Source organism: Cynocephalus volans, chromosome 1 (genome assembly GCF_027409185.1).
Source record: "Cynocephalus volans isolate mCynVol1 chromosome 1, mCynVol1.pri, whole genome shotgun sequence".
In the NCBI taxonomy this organism is placed as follows: domain Eukaryota; kingdom Metazoa; phylum Chordata; class Mammalia; order Dermoptera; family Cynocephalidae; genus Cynocephalus; species Cynocephalus volans.
Window position 1 is genome coordinate 189,209,422 of NC_084460.1, and position 6,071 is coordinate 189,215,492.

Here is a 6,071-nt window from a genome sequence, read left to right on the forward strand (position 1 = left end):
AAACTGAATTCCAAAAAGGAACTGGCCTCTTCAAGGAGAGAGAGAGCGTACATGAACAGTTTCATCTTTGACAGGTGTTACAGAAAAAGTATTTGATGATACTTGTTAAAGCACACTTTTACTCAGGGCCATCGAGCTAGGTGTAGGGACCCTGTCAATGGGACTGTGCAGTGGGTTACAGGTTTGGGCCTAACTTTGAATACAACAAGGGAGAGAGGGAATTTACAGACGTGGAGCAGAGTGAGGGTCTGTGGATGGAAAGTCACAAGAAGAAGTGTCAGAGGTTGGGGGATTCTTGCTAGACTGACCTAACAGGATTCTTGCTGAAGGCAGGTTAGGGTGATCAGATGTCACCTGGAGGTAGGGGGAGTGAAAAGTTTGATTAGATATTGATGGTGACTAGATATCAAGGGTGAGGAGTTCTTGATAAACTGACTTAGCAGTGTTCTCTGCTAAAACCGGATTTTATAAGGAAGTTCACAGAAGGACCTAAATTTTGGTCAAGCAGAGAATCTTTCTTACAGGGCACAGAAGGAAGATGTAGTCACTGTACAGATGGACAAGAAAGATCCAGCTAAATGTTAAGAAGTTCTTGGGGCTGGCTGGTTAGCTTACTTGGTTAGAGCACGGTGTTCATAACACCACAGTCAAGGGTTCAGATCCCCCTCCCAGCCAGCCACCAAAAAAAAAAGAGAGAGAGAGAGAAATTCTTAAAGACCAACCTAGAATGACAGTTGGGAACAGCCTGGCGTCCCACACCCAGGGAGAGTTTGCATTCACCCACAGGCTTCTCTTCATAGGCCTGCGTGACTTCCCACAAGAAAGACTGGGAACAGGGCAGGAGACCAGAGAGCACTTGTGTGTGACACAGGTGTGCAGGAGGTGACTGGAAGGGCAGGTGCAAACCCACATGCTCCCTAGACTCGTTCACAAGCGAAAGATTTAAGCAGCTGAGGATGAGGCACTAAACCCTCGTGTCCTGGGCCACAAGCAATGATCCTTTGATTCTTGAGAAGAAGAAAGAACAAAACCCATCTGCCCCTGAGGAAGGAGTAGAAAATTCTCTCCCCACAGGACGTGGGCAGAGACCCCTTGCTGCTGAAGGAAGGGTCAAGCTGGGGGAAACCACCATCGCAGACCAGCCATGGAGAAAAGGCAAAGTCAGGCTGCCACAGGGAACAGCAGGAAGGTGTGCAGAGGGGCCCTCTGTGATGCAGGGACAGTTACAGACTGGGAGGTAGGAACCCTGGGAAGACTTCTCCAGCACTCCAGCCCTCCCCTACACACAGGGGCATGTCCCACAGCTGGAGGAATGTGAGGTCGGTGCACCTGCACCAGCCCAGCCCCTGACCAGCCGGTCTCAGTCCCCTGTGCCACGGGCCTGCAGAGTTGAGGTGGCCAGTTTGTTTACTCAGTGTACATTTCTCCAGACATAGCTGTGGATTTGTTTATTTCAACAATCTTTTAGTTTTTTTCTTTGAATATTTTGAAGCTCTGTTGTTAGGTACATACTCATTTAGGATTGTCAAAAGACAAACTTACCACAAATTTAGCTTAAAAGTCTAATTGGCTTTATTTGCAATTGTAGAATCAGGCAACGCCTCATTCTATGTAGAACAGAATGAGCGTTCCAATGAGCCAAGCAGAGGAGTTTGGCTTTGAGGGCAGAAAAGGGCTGAAGAAACAGAAACAGAACAAAAGATGGATTGGTCATTTCAAAGTTACTTTCCTTACAGGGTTAAAACAGAGGGGACTCCTTTATTACGCTGACTCAAGTTGACTGGAATCTCCTGTGTTTTGGAAAACTGGCCATATCAAGGTTGAGTGTGATTGTGTGGCACTTCGCACAGGTGACTCCATTCTGGTTTGGTCTGGTCTGCAGAGGCATCATGCAGGAGGTTAGTCCAAAACAACAGCCTCCCACAAACATTGTTTAACAGGACTGGGATGTCTTACTGTTGAGTTCACCTTTTTAACTTCACGTATTGTCTCTCTTTATCCCTGGTAACAACCACTTTGTCTGATATTAATATTGTACTCCGGCTGTTTTTATAATTTGTTTGTGCACAGTATATATTTTCCCATCCTTTTATTTTTAACCTATGCCTTTATATTTAAAGTGGATTTCTTTTAGATAACATGTAGATAAAAAAATAGCACTCATAAGCCATAAAACAGGATATCACTTTTTAAAAGAAGCAAATTTATTTAAAAGCAAATAAAAATATTAGATATATTCATTATGATGCACTGACATAAAGTATGTAATATAAGGATTATACAGTAGACCAGGTACAGCTGAAGAGAGAATTCATGAGCTAGAAGCTAGATCTGTATGCAGTGCAGGGAGGTAAAGTTTGAAAAATATTAAAGAACACTTTAGACAAAGAAGATAGAATAAGAAGATCTAACACATAGCTTATAAAAAGGAAATAATAGAGGAAATGGAAGAGACAGCATTCAAAAAGAAATTTTCAGACTTTTTTGTTTGGTAAAAAACAAAAACTGCATTGGTTGGATGTTGTATTTGGCTGCTAGTTATAAAAAATCAAAATAAGAGTGGCTTAAACATGACAGAGGCTTATTTTCTTTCATGTTAAGAAGTGTGAAGACAGGCAGTTGGAAATTCAAAAGCTAAATGAGCCTCTTGCAGGTCTCACAACTCCTCAAGGGCCTGGGAGACATCTCTTTGAATCATCAAAGAAGAAATGCTCTCTCTCAGTTTCCAGGGAGGAGGTGGGCCTACCCCTCTCATGAAGATAGGGTACACTGAATGAGTTTATCTTGAAAACGGGAATGCAGTGGGTTGGATCTATGTGGCTGTATAAAAGAGCAGGATTCCTACTATCTCTGTAATCCCTTCAGTGGATTCCTGTGATGCACATCACATTCTGGTTAAATGCTTATTCGATAATAAAATTGTTTGCTTTCTCTTCTACCTTTGTGGAGAGTTCTTCTGGGTTGGGAGGAAACCTGTTTTTGATTCTATTCCTGCAACACGGTCCTGGCTAGTAGAGCAGCTTCCCCTTTTACCAAAGCTCCAGGTCCTTTTCTGCTTCTGCTTCACCATCCTTGACACGCGGCATTGTGGAAATAAACGAAAACCACTCAAATGAAAACAAGCAAAACCTGTATATTCAGAGCTGGCTACAGCAAGGGATCGGCCACCCTCACTTGTGTTTGACAGAGACTCAAAGGCAGGCATGGGAGACAGAGAGCTCTACAGCAAAAAAACGGCAAGGCTCAGGTGAGCCCTGATGGAGGCTGTTGGCGTGGGAGCTGGGGCGTGGAGGCTCACTAGCACTGGACATTTTATGCAATTGGCTAGAGGCATATATGTGGCTTTCTCTGGTTAGTTCGAAATTGGAAACGGGGACAAAAATTAGGGAAGCTGGCAGTTATTAACCAAGTCCTAGCTATTTGGAGCCAGTTGTTACAGGAGTTACTATTTGGCTTCATGAGCCAGTTTCTAGAGACAGTCTGACTTCTACAGATGTGACTTTAGATAGCAGGTTGGCTTCTTGGGTTGGTTACTGTGGGTAATGGGATGGTTTCCCAGGCTGGATGCTGCAGGTGTGGGTCAGAGTCTATTTTTATAGGTGGTCTGGTGATTGTTTGTATATTCAGTCTCTCAGCATTCATCACCAAGGTCACCTCCTTGTCCAAGTATGGCCACTGAAGATCCAGCCATTGTGACCACATTCCAGGCAGGCAGGAGAAGGTAAAGAAGACAAAGGGCTTGCCTCCCAAGTGAGTCCCTTGACAAGATTTTTTAAACGAGATTCCCCCAGATACATTTGCTTACATCTCTCCAGCCCTCACTACCCATCAGGGAGGCAAGAAAATGTGGTTTGCTTACTGGGCACAGTGATGCTCCCCAAAAAGAAGGTCCTCTGTTAAAGGGAAGAGGGAGACTGGACAGTGCACAGACAAACAGCAACCTCTCTCACACCTTCAGATTGAAAATACAGTCTTGAACTTATTCTGCAACCTGAAATATTTGTTGTATGGCAATTACTTTAATAAAAAATTGGTTGATCAGAATTCTTCACAGTCAAGGTTATAGGCTTTAAATTTACTATCCTTGTGCCTTCTCTATTCCCCGTCTTTATCCTCCTCCCCACCCCACACCACCTTCGGGGCGCTGAGGCAGAGACAGAATGAACAGTCTGACTTTGTTGATATGAACACAAATTTAAAATCGCCCAACTAAAACAAATTAGTTTAATTAAACAATAAATTGGGAATTGGTCATTTGGCAAATTGGCGCTTCAGAGGACTGGCTTTTAGCAGTTGCCCTAGAACAAGTGAGTGCAAGACTCCTGGGGGCTTCCTGCAGGACTGCAATTCCCCCACCGAGCTTAGGAGAGGTCCAATTACTGGGATGTCCAGTCTCTGCAGAGTAATCGCTCCCTTTGCCGCCTGTAATCTGCATCCTCTGACAATGATGAAAGGAATTGCAAGCTGAAGAACCACTGCATTCAGGAGAGGACTGTGTCCTGACTAGACGCAGGGGATGGGCCCCGGAGCAGGGGAGCTGTGCTGGCAGGAGGGAAGGGGTATGAAAATGGGTCTAGGTGGTGTGAAATCCACTGCGCCAAAAGCTCTCAGGAAAGCAGGGCATCCACTCTGTGCACTCCCTTCCCCTGGGAAAGGTCCAAACGCGACACACATGCGCACATACCTGCACACGTACACACACACACAAGCATGAATGCACACATGTGCACATACACACACACACGCATTAACACGCTCACACACACATGCTCCTCTCACCTCTCCTTCCTAGGGTTTTCCGTGCTCTCTGCCCTCAGGGAGGATTCCAGGTGCTTCCATGTCCACTCCTCTCTCTCTTTCCTGCAGCCCTGCATGCCTGGCTCGCCCTCCCCTAAGTGAGGTGCAACTCCCCACATGACCTGAGACACACACCCGGTCTTCCTGCCACCAAAGTCCCCCACGGGAAAAGAAATCCATAATCCCTCCATCAGAGATTCATTTCTTTCTGCTAAGGAGCTGTCCATTATTAAAATGCAAAATGGGAGGAAGGCAGACACGTGAGTGGTGACTTCGAATCTGCAGAGGAAAAGCGGGGGTGCCTCTGCTGCCCTGCAGGACACAGGGAGCAGTGAAACCCAGGAAGGAAAGGAGGGCTTGCTGGGTCTGCTTTGATTAAACAGTTGGAAGCAATAATAGTAAAAAGGAAGAATAGTAAATTATTGGATTGGGAGCTTTTTAACGGTTTAAAAAAGCAACAATGTTGATGAGTTGAGGCATTGACAATTTAATGGGAATTAGCTTCTCTGACCGTTTCCGACTGCAACTGAGATGAAAGGGTTTGGATGCAGGAGAAGAGACCAAATATCGTGCAAGGGGCAGGTGACGCTGGAGGAAGGGTCTGGGGACCCGATAGTGGGCCTCGACCTACCCTGTCCTCTTACCAGGTTCTTGACTCCTCCACAGGAAAGAATTCAAGAACAGAGTCACAAGAGAGAGTGAGAACAGGTTTAACATAATGAATAAGAGATACGGACTTCACAGAGAGAGCGCAGCCTCGCTCCAAAGACTGAGCAGGGCCCCCACCACATGTAACACAAAAGTAAGAAAAACACACTTAAAGTTCAGTATAGAGTGCAGGCTGGCTCCAGAGAGCGAGCAGCCGCTGCTGAAAGTAAACAACACAAGAGTAAAGCACACACCACAGCCGGTGAAGTGCGGTTGGCCCCAGGAGAGTGAGCCCCAGCCCCGCCTTCTGCCGGGATTCCATATTTACAGCTTCACTATCTAATACATATTCATGCTGTCTAATGAATATTCAACTGGGAGGTGGTTCCCTGTTGTGTAACTCAGTCTTGCACATGCTCAGTTGGTCTCTTTTTAGGGCATGTTCAGTGGTCAAATTCTATCCCATGCACTGAACATATTCAAGAATATTCTGTGCTCTTTCGCATCTCTAGTAGGACGGTCATTCAAGGGATAAACTCCTCTTTCTGAGCATGCTCAGCTACCAGGGCTATATAACCCCTTTTTACTGAGCATGCCCAACCACTGGATTTGCATAAAACCGTCCC